At 38.2% G+C, this 14,465-nt stretch overlaps 1 pseudogene; it reads right to left on the bottom strand.

Annotated features, from left to right (window-relative positions):
* Positions 1–14,465, bottom strand: part of LOC126438168 (protein HIRA-like) — a 445,447-nt pseudogene that overhangs the window by 171,122 nt on the left and 259,860 nt on the right.

Genomic DNA, 14,465 nt, shown 5'->3' with positions numbered 1-14,465 from the left:
TCTGTTTTCAATTGGGCAAAAAAAGTGGAGGGATTTGTATCTATATTGCTGGACTGCTCTCAATATACAGAAAATTTCATCCTGTCTGGCTTATATAGAATTTTTTGCAATCATTACAACTGATTTTATATTAATGCTGACATAAAACTAACACAAAAAACGCCAACAAGATGGAAAACCACATACATACATAGGAAATATATCAGACAAATTAAATTCATTACTAAATTCTTAACATAAAACGTCAAGTTACCTCGAATTTATTATTTTAACAGAAACTTAAAATCCCAAGTACACTCAGGCAAGTTAACAAGAGGGCTTTGAAAATATAAGACTCTGCTTATATCTCTTTCAGCACAATAGTTTCATGTTCAGCCACTAGAGAGCACCTGGTACTACATTTGAAGCCTGGCTGTCCTGTTTTGGTTGATGTGGTTGCTATAAGATATCATCTTTACTGTGTGCAGCTTTGGATATTTGACAACAAACTTTGTACTTTCTCCTATATTGTTTTTTAAGCAATGCTTTCAAAAAATATTTGCTATAGCAAGCCTGAATTTGACACTGAGTTTAGCAGCTCAGAAAGTGAAGAAGAATATGATGTTACTTCATTAGAGACTGAAAGTGATGACAGTTCGTCACCAGGGTGATGAGTGCTCACCAGTGGGACAACATGAAACACATCCATTGTGCTCCATACAACTCCTCCAAAGTTTATGTTCACAGGAAACATTCTGAAATACATGGTTAGATTTCACAGCTATACAAAAACTAAAAAATGAGTTCAAGTTTCACTATATTTTAGTGTCCAAATATACATTGGATTTTATTATTGGTTATTTTCAAAACTTTGTAACTCATTATTTTGAGCTTTCTAAGTTGTATTCATATGTCTGTAAGTGCTGCCATTCATTACAGGATGTTTTCATTAATAAAAAAAATAATCATTTTTTGGAACATAATTTTTTAAAAAAATTGGTAAGTTATGGGGTTAAAAAAAACTACAGTGAGATAACATAAAAACACAAATCAAGGCCAGCAAAACAAAAACACCAACACACAAGAATCCAGGACTATTTTAAATCAATTTTAATGATAGTAAAAATTCTATGTAAACCAAACAGAATGAAATTTTCTGATCAGATATCGAGAACACACCTGAAAGAATGACACAAATCTTTCAAAATTTTTCTGCCATATGAAAACAGAAACCCAAAACATAAAGCAGTCTGAGCACACAATGAAAATCCTACATATAATATCAAAAGGCCCAATAATGACCCTTTTAGAAGAAAGCGAAATAGACGCTACATATACAAAAATTCCCAATCAAGATCCTAAATGAACTGATTTAACTCAAGCATAAAAATTTTATTGAAAATTTTGTCAAAATTTTAGGATGTGGTAAAAAATAACACTATATGCAAAGAATACTCATACAGACCTATACAAAGAATATATAACCACCTCATAACTGTACCGATAAAAAAATTAATATGTAACCATACAATATAATTGGCTTATGTGAAGTGAAGCTGTTAAAAATTAATAAAAAATGAAAATTTCAACTACAAAATACAATAAGCAGCAAAATTTGGCAGCCACAATGTCGATGATGAGATATGAAAGTAAGTATTCGACACACTGTTACTAAACCAAACAGATATATAACATAAAAATTGTATACATTAATAGCACATTTTAACTGCAGATCACCTGCAGCCAAAATAAACTTGCCGAAATAAACTTATCACCTAACTACACAAGTCTACAATCAAGCTTCAGGAAATAGCAGCAGTATCCTGAAATAATATACATAAAATGTATCTACTTTATTTATCAAATTATTAATGTACTCCAGGAGTAAGGGTTTGAGTATATTCTTGTATTCCTAGTGTTCATTTTATGTATCAGATAACACTGAGATGATCAAATTCAATTAATAATGTTCCTAAGCCTTGCTGGCAATGCTGTTGCAATATGCAACAGTACAGTTACATTTGACCTTATTTCATTCAAATGGCATGCATTCATTACCTCAATCACAGCACCCCATTTCAAATACCTGTGTCAGTTACATAAACAAAGGGAAAGAAAATATGCCAATCAACAAACAGATTATTCAGAAAGCCACAGTGAAACAATCAACAGGTTTTGAAATCTGGCTCCATCCTAAAATGATACCTACTGATTTGGTAGAGTTAAAAATTGAATTCCTAGTAGGAGTTTCTTCGACACATTTATGATCTAATACTGTTAATGTTCTACCCTGTCAGATATGAAACAAGGAGCAGTATTTCTACAATGTAATTACTTAAATAAGGACACCAGTACGTTACCAGCCATTGAAGTCAACATTCATATTAACATGAAAATTCGTAGAATAATATTTGTGCAAAATTATAATTTTAAGAGATAAAAACCTCTTCAAATGGTTCAGTGATGACTGAATCCTCTTTCCAGTCTGCTGTTCTCCAAACCCTCAATGTCTTGTCATCAGATTGTGAAGCCATATATTTGCCTACAGGATCCCATGCAACACCCTTCACTAGTCCAGAATGACCTTTCAGTACTGCTACCATTTCTGTAAGAAGATGAAAACTGGGGACTTAATTCATGAAAATATTCTATGCATTCTCTTATTCCTAACATAAGCTGAAGAAGAAACTGCCTTGCTTTAAGTATCATTATCACAGGCGGGGAAACTGTTAATCACCACAATTGTGTATCTATTGTTAGCTATACCTTTAACAATTTAAAAAACAGACAGAAAATACAAAAAAACTATAATAGGCTGTAGGAGTGTGTACTATAATGGACTGAGACCCAAATATTGAAGTATATGATACATATGTTTACGAATCATCTTGATGTACGATATTTAATATATTACTCGATAGACTGTATCTTTTATCACATTATCTTACATTTAAACCTAAGTGAAATTATTCCACAGTTATTATTCTTTATTTGATACTATCTGTGATTACTAAATGTCTCACAAACGACAAGTCAGTCATTCTAGTTTATTTACAAAAATACGATACTTTGAATTTTCATGCATGTATCTTCCTGTTTTGTTAGGATGGTAACTCCTAATCCAGAATTATGAATTTTCACTTGGATAATCCAATTTTGTAAAATTAACAAAAATAAAGTCCCAGAAAAAAACACTTAGTAATGTCCGGTCTGATTACTGAAACTGTATAGTGTTTGTTAGATCATGACCTTCAACACAGCTCATAAAATAATTAGGTGCAGTAAATAATTTGGCTACAGCATTGTAGCCTCTGTAAATGAGAGTAATTTAAATAATTAAGCACCTTGACAGTAATTTCATAAAGAGATTCATTTCATGAAAGTTTGCACAGAAAATCAAATATTTTTCCTTCTTTTTGTAAAGTCTAATGTCGCACCAGAATATTTGTGAATATGTAATTTTCATTTTAAGGTAATTAAAGTAACTGTTTTAATAAAACACTTGTAAGCTTGTGTTTGTTGCATTAATATACATACTAAAGTGGCTGTGTCAGCACAGTTAGTTAGTAATTGTTGAAGATACACGATGGCAGTAGTTGTATGAAGTTATGCTGAATATATTGTATGTTGAAATATCTTTGAGGAAACAACTAGATGCCAAACTTGAACTCCTACAACTGTTAGCTTCCAAAAAATTAGTAATAATGGATGTACAACAGCAAATTATTGACAATTTTAAAATGTTGCTGAAAATAATATTAATAGAGGGAAACATTCCACGTAGGAAAAATATATCTAAAAACAAAGATGATGAGACTTACCAAACAAAAGCGCTGGCAGGTCGATAGACACACAAACAAACACAAACATACACACAAAATTCTAGCTTTCGCAACCAACGGTTGCTTCGTCAGGAAAGAGGGAAGGAGAGGGAAAGACGAAAGGATGTGGGTTTTAAGGGAGAGGGTAAGGAGTCATTCCAATCCCGGGAGCGGAAAGACTTACCTTAGGGGGAAAAAAGGACGGGTATACACTCGCACACACACACACATATCCATCCGCACATACACAGACACAAGCAGACAACTCTGCCCAAACTCTTTGCCTTTACAAATGTCTGCTTGTGTCTGTGTATGTGCAGATGGATATGTGTGTCTGTGCGCGCGAGTGAATACCCGTTCTTTTTTCCCCCTAAGGTAAGTCTTTCCGCTCCCGGGATTGGAATGACTCCTTACCCTCTCCCTTAAAACCCACATCCTTTCGTCTTTCCCTCTCCTTCCCTCTTTCCTGACAAAGCAACCATTGGTTGTGAAAGCTAGAATTTTGTGTGTATGTTTGTGTGAAAATAATATTAATGATATGAATATAATAGGGAAACATTCCAAATATACAAATATATGAAAATAATATTAAGTTGACATATGTCCCTACAACATCAGGACATGTACTGATGAAGGGAATAAGCTGAAATAAGCTAATATATTAAAATAAAATATCAGGCAGCACATTGTTTTCCAGTTCTCTGCATAATACTGTATGAAGATGGCTGTAAAATCAAGATTTGAAATTGGATTTATCTGCAAAAGCAAATCAAAGTTTGTTAAAATTGGTTAATCTGTCCGCTGGGCTGGAGAGAAATAAGTGGGAAGTCATACACAAATGTTGTCAGGATTTTATTTATGTCTAACACACACACTCACACACACACGCACACACACACACACACACACACACACACACAACACAGGACCCCTTTATTCAACAACAACACACACACACACACACACACACACACACACACACACACACACAAAAAACCGCGCGCTCGCGAATATAGAGACTGTTGTCCTGACAGTATTTTTGTTGAGCCTACTTGCGAGTCAGCATTTCTGCTACATGGTGAGTAGAGCAAATATCCTTTTCATGTTATTGTTACATTCCATTCAGGATTTTCCATTGGTTGAATTCAAGTTATCTTATTCTCACTATTATCTGATAAAATGCTGACTCTAGTTAATATGTACTGAATTAGAGTTACAACTAATTCATCTGCAAAATAAATAAAAGTCAAATAATAACTTCTTATTTAAACCAGCAGAGCGTGATGTTAAGAGTACCTGTGGCATTATCAATACAAGATATTGCTTATTTTTAAATAACACAATCAAATAACGGTCCACTGAAGGCGCGATAATGTGCTGAAACACGTACAGGTGCAGAAAAAATAAATTAATGATGTCTTACAGAAGGCAGAACTATAGTACAACTTTTTAACCATTAATTTCCACTATATATATGACATACACCATTAATATTTATTCTTCATGAGCAAAAATTATTTTCTGTTGCTTATGATATGATCAGGTTTTCATCTGTTTTAACATGCCACGCTTTTCAGAACATATATTTGTAGGACTAACTCTCATCTGAGCACTAACTTATAAACAAGAAATTGCCTATCATCTGACAATTGTGTGCTTCTGTAATGCCACAAAAATCTGCATATTATTCAATATTCTAAGATTATTTGTTTGTGAACTACATTTAATTCAGGAGACTGGATTTACTAAAACAAAAAACAACCTCAATAAGAGGAACTCCTCTAAGTTGGTTTATTTTCATCTAATTTGTTTTCCAAAAGCCTATGAGGTACCTTTACAGATATTTACCACAAACGATAGTTCAAGTAGTTGCCTATTTATGAAGCAATGAACTGCTTCGTGTTTCAAAACTTTATGTATGAAATGTACTGGGTGTTTCAAAAATGACCGGTATATTTGAAACAGCAATAAAAACTAAACGAGCAGCGATAGAAATACACCGTTTGTTGCAATATGCTTGGGACAACAGTACATTTTCAGGCGGACAAACTTTCGAAATTACAGTAGTTACAATTTTCAACAACAGATGGCGCTGCAAGTGATGTGAAAGATATAGAAGACAACGCAGTCTGTGGGTGCGCCATTTTGTACGTCGTCTTTCTGCTGTAAGCATGTGCTGTTCACAACGTGCAAGTGTGCTGTAGACAACATGGTTTATTCCTTAGAACAGAGGATTTTTCTGGTGTTGGAATTCCACCGCCTATAACACAGTGTTGTTGAAACAAGACGAAGTTTTCAACGGAGGTTTAATGTAACCAAAGGACCGAAAAGCGATACAATAAAGGATCTGTTTGAAAAATTTCAGCGGACTGGGAACGTGACAGATGAACGTGCTGGAAAGGTAGGGCGACCGCGTACGGCAACCACAGAGGGCAACGCGCAGCTAGTGCAGCAGGTGGTCCAACAGCAGCCTCGGGTTTCCGTTCGCCGTGTTGCAGCTGTGGTCCAAATGACGCCAACGTCCACATATCGTCTCATGCGCCAGAGTTTACACCTCTATCCATACAAAATTCAAACGCGGCAACCCCTCAGCGCCGCTACCATGTTGCATGAGAGACATTCGCTAATGATATAGTGCACAGGATTGATGACGGCGATATGCATGTGGGCAGCATTTGGTTTACTGACGAAGCTTATTTTTACCTGGATGACTTCGTCAATAAACATAACTGGCTCATATGGGGAACCGAAAAGCCCCATGTTGCAGTCCCAACGTCCCTGCACCCTCAAAAATACTGGTCTGGGCCGCCATTTCTTCCAAAGGAATCATTGGCCCATTTTTCAGATCACAAACGATTACTGCATCACGCTATCTGGACATTCTTCGTGAATTTGTGGCGGTACAAACTGCCTTAGACGACACTGCGAACACCTCGTGGCTTATGCAAGATGGTGCCCAGCCACATCGCACGGCCGACGTCTTTAATTTCCTGAATGAATATTTCGATGATCGTGTGATTGCTTTGGGCTATCCAAAACATACAGGAGGCGGCGTGGATTGGCCTCCCTATTCGCCAGACATGAACCCCTGTGACTTCTTTCTGTGGGGACACCTGAAAGACCAGGTGTACCGCCAGAATCCAGAAACAATTGAACAGCTGAAGCAGTACATCTCATCTGCATGTGAAGCCATTCCGCCAGACACGTTGTCAAAGGTTTCGGGTAATTTCATTCAGAGACTACGCCATATTATTGCTACGCATGGTGGATATGTGGAAAATATCGTACTACAGAGTTTCCCAGACCGCAGCGCCATCTGTTGTTGAAAATTGTAACTACTGTAATTTCGAAAGTTTGTCTGCCTGAAAATGTACTGTTGTTGCAAGCATATTGCAACAAATGGTGTATTTCTATCACTGCTCGTTTGGTTTTTATTGCCGTTTCAAATATACCAGTAATTTTTGAAACACCCTGTATAAATCATTGTTATTACCTGGCATCTTAAGAGCATTCCACACAATCACTGTGTTGTCAACAGAACAAGACGCAAGCCACGCATCATATGGAGACCATGCCATATCCAGGACATCACCATTATGTCCACGCAAAGTCATGCAGCAACGCCAACTCTCGACATTTACTTTCCCAACACTTCCAAAAACATTTGTTGCACCTGCAATGTTACAATGCTTTCTGAAGGAAAGTTATCATGTATATGATATAGGAAAAACCAAATACTGTAAAAGGTGACTAACAAGAGTCCCACAAAAGAATTACAACACACTTATCAAATAGGGTTGGGGCTACAAGACACAGAGTGAATATCTAAAACAATGGAAAATCCAGGATGGAATAACGACAATATTATAAAAAGGATAGATTTCATCTTACCATAAAGTAGAAATGTTGAGGCGCAACAAAAGATTGCTAAACAAGTAAGCTACACACAGCACACGCACATTCACACACATGCAACTCTTCATACAGTTTTGCCTTAGCAGCCAGAGACAGTCGACAGTGGTCATGTGCAGTTACATGAATATGTGTGTGTGCTTTATGTATAATTCAAGAGAAGGCTTTTTGGCTGAGGTGAAAACTCACTTGTTTAGCAGTCTTTTTGTTGTGTCTGTCCAACAGTGGACATATACATGGACAGAGGGGGAGAAAAACAAGCTGATAGTCATTTCTAAGCAGGGGGACTTCAAATTCTCAAATAATCAAAGGTCAGAAATGTACCATTATGGTGCCACAGCCACAAAATGACAGCCGATCGGTGACAAGCATGTGCATGTGTGCGCATTTAAATTATCTTGCCACAGCAAATACCTGTTATGCTAAGGAGTCCAGTTAATAATCAACTTATCTGAAGATAATGGTTTCAAGTGAACAGTCATAGCTAGGTAAATTTTAAATTCTCATCCAAGAGTGTTTACGTTTCATTAACATTTTCTTTGATGTTTCATGACTATTAAATCAGTTACTTGTATGCATAACTACCATAGCGCCTTAAAATTATTAAGATAATTAGCTGTGCCACATTGTTAGGCATATCCAAGCACCATCACTTAACAGGATGTCATTTTATGGCTATAGTTCCACAACAAATCACTTCGAAGCTACAGTTATTTTGAAAATGTTATAGATATAAGTTAACATGAACCATGGACCTTGCCCTTGATGGGGAGGCTTGCATGCCTTAGTGATATGGATAGGCACACCATAGGTGCAACCATAATGGAGGGATATCTGTTGAGAGGCCAGACAAACATGTGGTTCCTGAAGAGGGGCAGCAGCATTTTTAGTAGTTGCAGGGGCAACAGTCTGGATGATTGACTGATCTGGCCTTGTAACATTATTCAAAATGGCTGAAAGCAGGAGGAAACTACAGTGTTATTTTTCCAAGGTCACGCAGCTCTACTGTATGGTTAAATTATGACGACATCCTCTTGTGTAAAAAATTCCAGAGGTAAAATAGTCCCCCATATGGATCCCCGGGCGGTGACTACTTAGGACGTCATTATCAGGTGAAACAAAACTGGTGTTCTATGGATCAGAGCGTGGAATGTCAGATTCCTTTATTGGGTAAGTAGGTTAGAAAATTGAAAAAGGGAAATGGATAGGTTAAAGCTAGATATAGTGGGAATTAGTGAAGATCAGTGGCAGGAGGAACAAGACTTTTGGTCAGGTGAATACAGGGTTATAAATACAAAATCAAATATGGGTTATGCAGGATTAGCTAAAATAATGAATAAAAAAATAGGAATATGGATAAGCTACGATGACCAGCATACTGACCGTATTATTGTAGCCAAGATAGATACAAAGCACACACCCACTACAGTAGTACAAGATTAATATGCCAACTAGCTCTGCAGATGATGACGGCATAGACGAAATGTATGGTGAGAAAAAAGAAATTATTCAGATAGTTAATGGAGATGAAAATTTAATAGTCATGGGGGACTGGAATTCGATAGTAGGAAAAGGAAGAGAAGGAAAAGTAGTAGGTGAATATGGACTGAGAGAAAAAAATGAAAGAGGAAGCCACCTGGTAGAAGATTCCGCAGAGCATAATTTAATCACTGCTAACACTTGGTTTAAGAATCGTAAAAGAAGGTTCTATATGTGGAAGAGATGTGGAGATACTGGAAGGTTCCAGATTGATTATATTATGGTAAGACAGAGATTTCAGAACCAGATTTTAAGTAGTAAGACATTTCAGGTGCAGATGTGGACTCTTACTACAATTTATTGATTATGAATTGCAGATTAAAACTGAAGAAACAGCAAACTAGAATGTTTCAGAGGGAGCATTAGAGAATGACTGACAAGAACAGGGGAAATGAGTACTGTAGAAGAAGAATGGGTAGCTTTGAGAGATGAAAGAGTGAATGCAGCAGAGGATGAAGTAAGTAAAAAGAGGAACAATAGTAGAAATCCTTGGGTAACACAAGAGAGATTGAATTTAATCAATGACAGAAGAAAATATATTGTGTCTCATAACATTCATGAACAAAATCATTTGATTCAGGTACAGGAGACACTTCAAAGTTTAGTAAAATTTCCCATAGACATAGAAAGTTGAAGTCTACATTTGTTGTTGTTGTGGTCTTCAGTCCTGAGATTGGTTTGATGCAGCCCTCCGTGCTACTCTATCCTGCGCAAGCTCCCTCATCTCCCAGTACCTACTGCAACCCACATCCTTCTGAATCTGTTTAGTGTATTCATCTCTTGGTCTCCCTCTACGATTTTTACCCTCCACGCTGCCCTCCAATGCTAAATTTGTGATCCCTTGATGCCTCAGGACATATCCTACCAACCGATCCCTTCTTCAAGTCAAGTTGTGCCACAAACTTCTCTTCTCCCCAATCCTATTCAATACCTCCTCATTAGTTATGTGATCTACCCACTTAATCTTCAACATTCTTCTGTAGCACCACATTTTGAAAGCTTCTATTCTCTTCGTCCAAACTATTTATCGACCATGTTTCACTTCCATACATGGCTACACTCAATACAAATACTTTCAGAAACGACTTCCTAACACTTAAATCTATACTGAATGTTAACAAATTCCTCTTCTTCAGAAACGCTTTCCTTGCCATTGCCAGTCTACATTTTATATCCTTTCTACCTCCCCAAATAGCAAAACTCCTTTACTACTTTAAGCGTTCTCCATTGAGAGTGACATGCTGCGTTCTGTTAACTAGGAACTCTTCAATCCAATCACACAATTGGTCTGATAGTCCATATGCTCTTACTTTGTTCATTAAATGACTGTGGGAAACTGTATCAAAGGCCTTGCGGAAGTCAAGAAACACAGCATCTTCCTGGGAGCGCATGTCTATGGCCCCATGAGTCTCGTGGACAAATAGCGCAAGCTGGGTTTCACACAATCGTCTTTTTGAAGCCCTTGCTGATTCCTACAGAGCAGATTTCCAGTCTCCAGAAAAGTCATTATACTCGAACATAATATGTGTTCCAAAATTCTACAACTGATAGACGTAAGAAATATAGGTCTATAGTTCTGCAAGTCTGTTCGACGTCCCTTCTAGAAAACGGGGATGACCTGTGCCCTTTTCTAATCCTTTGGAACGCTACACTATTGTAGAGACCTGCGAAACACCACTGCAAAAAGGGGGGCAAGTTCCTTCACGTACTCTGTGTAAAATCGAACTGATATCCCCTCAGGTCCCGTGGCCCTTCCCCTTTTGAGCGATCTTAATCATTTTTCTATCCCTCTGTCATCTATTTCGATATCTACCATTTTGTCATCTGTGCGACAATCTGGAGAAGGAACTAGAGTGCAGTATTCCTCTGTGAAACAGCTTTGGAGAAAGACACTTAGTATTTCAGCCTTTAGTCTGTCATCCTCTGCTTCAGTACCATTTTGGTCACAGAGTGTCTGGACATTTTATTTTGATCCACTTACCGCTTTGACATAAGACCAAAATTTCTTAGGATTTTCTGCCAAGTCAGAACATAGAACTTTGCTTTCGAATTCGTTGAACACCTCTCACATAGCCCTCCTCACACTACATTTTGCTTCACGTAATTTTTGTTTGTATGCAAGGCTTTGGCTATGTTTATGTTTACTGTGAAGTTCCCTTTGCTTCCGCAGCAGTTTTCTAACTCAGTTGTTGTACCACTGTGGCTCTTTTCCATCTCTTATAGTCTTGCTTGGCACATACTCATCTAATGCATATTGTACGATGGCTTTGAACTTTGTCCACTGATCCTCAACACTATCTGTACATGAAATAATACTTTTGTGTTGAGCCATCAAGTACTCTGAAATCTGCTTTTTGTCACTTTCACTACACAGAAAAATTTAGCTACCTTTTTTAATATTTCTATTTACGGCTGAAATCACTGATGCTGTAGCTGCTTTATGATCACTGATTCCCTGTTCTGCGTTAACTGTTTCAAATAGTTCAGGTCTGTTTGTCACCAGAAGGTCTAACATGTTATTGTGAGTCGATTCTCTGTTTAACTGCTCAAGGTAGTTTTCAGATAAAGCACTTAAAAAAATTTCACTGGATTCTTTGTCCCTGCCACCTGTTATAAACGTTTGAGTCTCTCAGTCTATATCTGGTAAATTAAAATCTCCACCCAGAACTATAACGTGGTCGGGAAATCTACTCTAAATACATTTCAAATTTTCCTTCAGGTGTTCTGCCACAACAGCTGCTGAGCCAGGGGGCCTATAAAGACATCCAATTACCATGTTTGAGTCTGCTTTAACTGTGATCTTCACCCAAATTATTTCACATTTTGGATCCCTGTCAATTTCCTTTGCTACTATTGCACTTTTTATCACTATAAACATGCCTCCCCCTTCACTGTCCAGCCTGTCTCTGTGATATACATTCCAATCTGAGTTTAAAACTGTTTACATCTGGTTTCAGCCAACTTTCCGTCCCTAGTACTATGTGGGTATTGTAACCATTTATTAATGAGAGCAGTTCTGAGATCTTTCTATAGACCCTCCTGCAGTTTACTATTACCACATTAATATTGTCATTCCCTGTGTGTAGTGCATGCCTGACCTATTCAGGGGGACCCTACATTTCCCCACCCGATAGTGGGGGTCAAGAAATTTGCACCCCAGATCTCGGGAGAATCGTCTCAGCCTCTGGTTTAAGCCTTCCAATCGGCTCCAAAGCGGAGGACCGCAATCAGTTCTGTGAACAGCACTACAAATAGTTAGTTCAGATTCCACCCCATGAGCGAGACTTTCCACCTTCACCAACTCTGCCAACCGCCTGTATGAACTCAGGATGAACTCTGAACCCAGACAGCAGAACTCATTGCTGTCAACATGAGCAACAATTTGCAGTCAGGTGCACCAACTGCTCTCTATTACCGCTGGCAGGGCCTCTTCCACATCTCGGATGAGACCCCCACCGGCAAACAGACAGAGTGAACACTGGCCTTTTTCCCCGACCTTTCTGCTATTTCCCTTAGGGGCTCCATCACCCACCTAACATTGGAGCTCCCAATCACTAATAACCCCCCCCTGTGTGCCTGTTCAGACCTTGCTGAAGGAGCGGCCACATGTCCACTCACTGGCATGGCCAGCCTCCACATTGACCCTCCGCGTCAAACAACGCGAACGCCATTGAACCCGCCACTCTCCTTGGGGAGAGGGTGGCCTAACCGGGTCCAGTACCCATGAAGATGTCTCGAAAGCAGGGACCGTGAGTGAAGCATGTAACACCTGGTGTGTGCCATGTGACGCACCATATTCCCCGTTGCCGCTACACTCTGAGGCAGCAGCCTGAAGACAGCTGACCGTGGCCATCAGCATGTTCAGCTGTTCGCAAACAGTGGTCAGCTCCTCCTGCATCCGTACACAGCAGTCACACATCCTATCCATCCTAAGAAATCAACAATTTACTGTAGAGAATTAAGTAATCAACTTTTAACTAGACTGCCAATTCACTAAAGGCGGCTGATAGCTGACTAAACTGTTGGAAACAATGAAAATAAGCACTAACTGTCTCTGGATTCTATTCAAAACAAACACAAAATCTATGGAACACTATTACTAGTACTCGAAAATTAAAGCTTCCTAAAAGTAACAACATGTGGAAAAAGAAGTGACAAGTACAAAAAACACAGTTAATACTTAAATTTATGTAGCTTCGTGCACCAAAAAATTAACATGCACAACTATTTAGGGTATATAAACATTCAGTAGTCCAGACTACAAACAAATGTTGGAAGACTAAGCCCAGTGAAGCACCTTTTCAGATACTTCATGCAGACTCAATACCACTAGGGAAACATCTATTAGGGCACTTATTTACAATGTGGTTTATTGTCTGTACATCACCAAAGACTCACATCCTATCAGTGCAAACACGCCATTTGTGCATGGTGTATTTGCACATATCTTCTCCAGTTCGAAATGTATTAAGCTTTACACAACACCTTTCCAGGATGATGAAAGCCTGGAACTTTAAAAGTTGAGTTGCCAATAAGCTCATGACTCCCGGTTTTCATGGCTTACCACTTACATTTCCATTTAGCATCACAGTTCAACCCAGTGGAGAGCATTTGGATTTCTATTTCATATGCTGGTCTTCTGGATTTGAGGCATTTCCTATGCGGCAAGAGTAAAACTTTGTGAAGGGGGACTGATTCATTTTTAGACTTGCTTGCAAAGATTGTACAGAGCCACCTTTCAACAAAAGCAGACAACACAGATGTTCGATAGTATTCGTAGCCAGCACTGAGTCACTAACGGTTTTCATAGAATCATTCAAGTAATCATCATCATTTTTTCACATGTGCGCTGCAGAACCACACTCATGTGCAATATTCTACTGCAGAGTACAGGGTTTATAAAAAAAAGAATCATCTGATTTGGCACATCTATATTTCTGAACTAATAAATGTATACAATGGTTTTTCTATTTTTGATGAACAGGAGACTCAAAAGTCCCCCCAATACCTTTTCATAGGTGTAGGTGTTCAATATGGCCCCCCTTGAGATGCACGGCATATGGAAATGTGGTATTCAAATTGTTCCCACACTGCAACAAGCATGTTTGAGTTACAGCTTCCCCAGCTGCTGTTATGCGATGTCTCAGTTCATTCATTGTTGTTGGTAATGGAGGCACATAAATAGAGTTTTTTATAAGCCCCACAAGAAATAAT

The sequence above is a fragment of the Schistocerca serialis genome, unplaced genomic scaffold, assembly GCF_023864345.2.
Source record: "Schistocerca serialis cubense isolate TAMUIC-IGC-003099 unplaced genomic scaffold, iqSchSeri2.2 HiC_scaffold_1261, whole genome shotgun sequence".
NCBI lineage: Eukaryota > Metazoa > Arthropoda > Insecta > Orthoptera > Acrididae > Schistocerca > Schistocerca serialis.
This window is presented reverse-complemented; position numbering and strand designations above follow the sequence as displayed.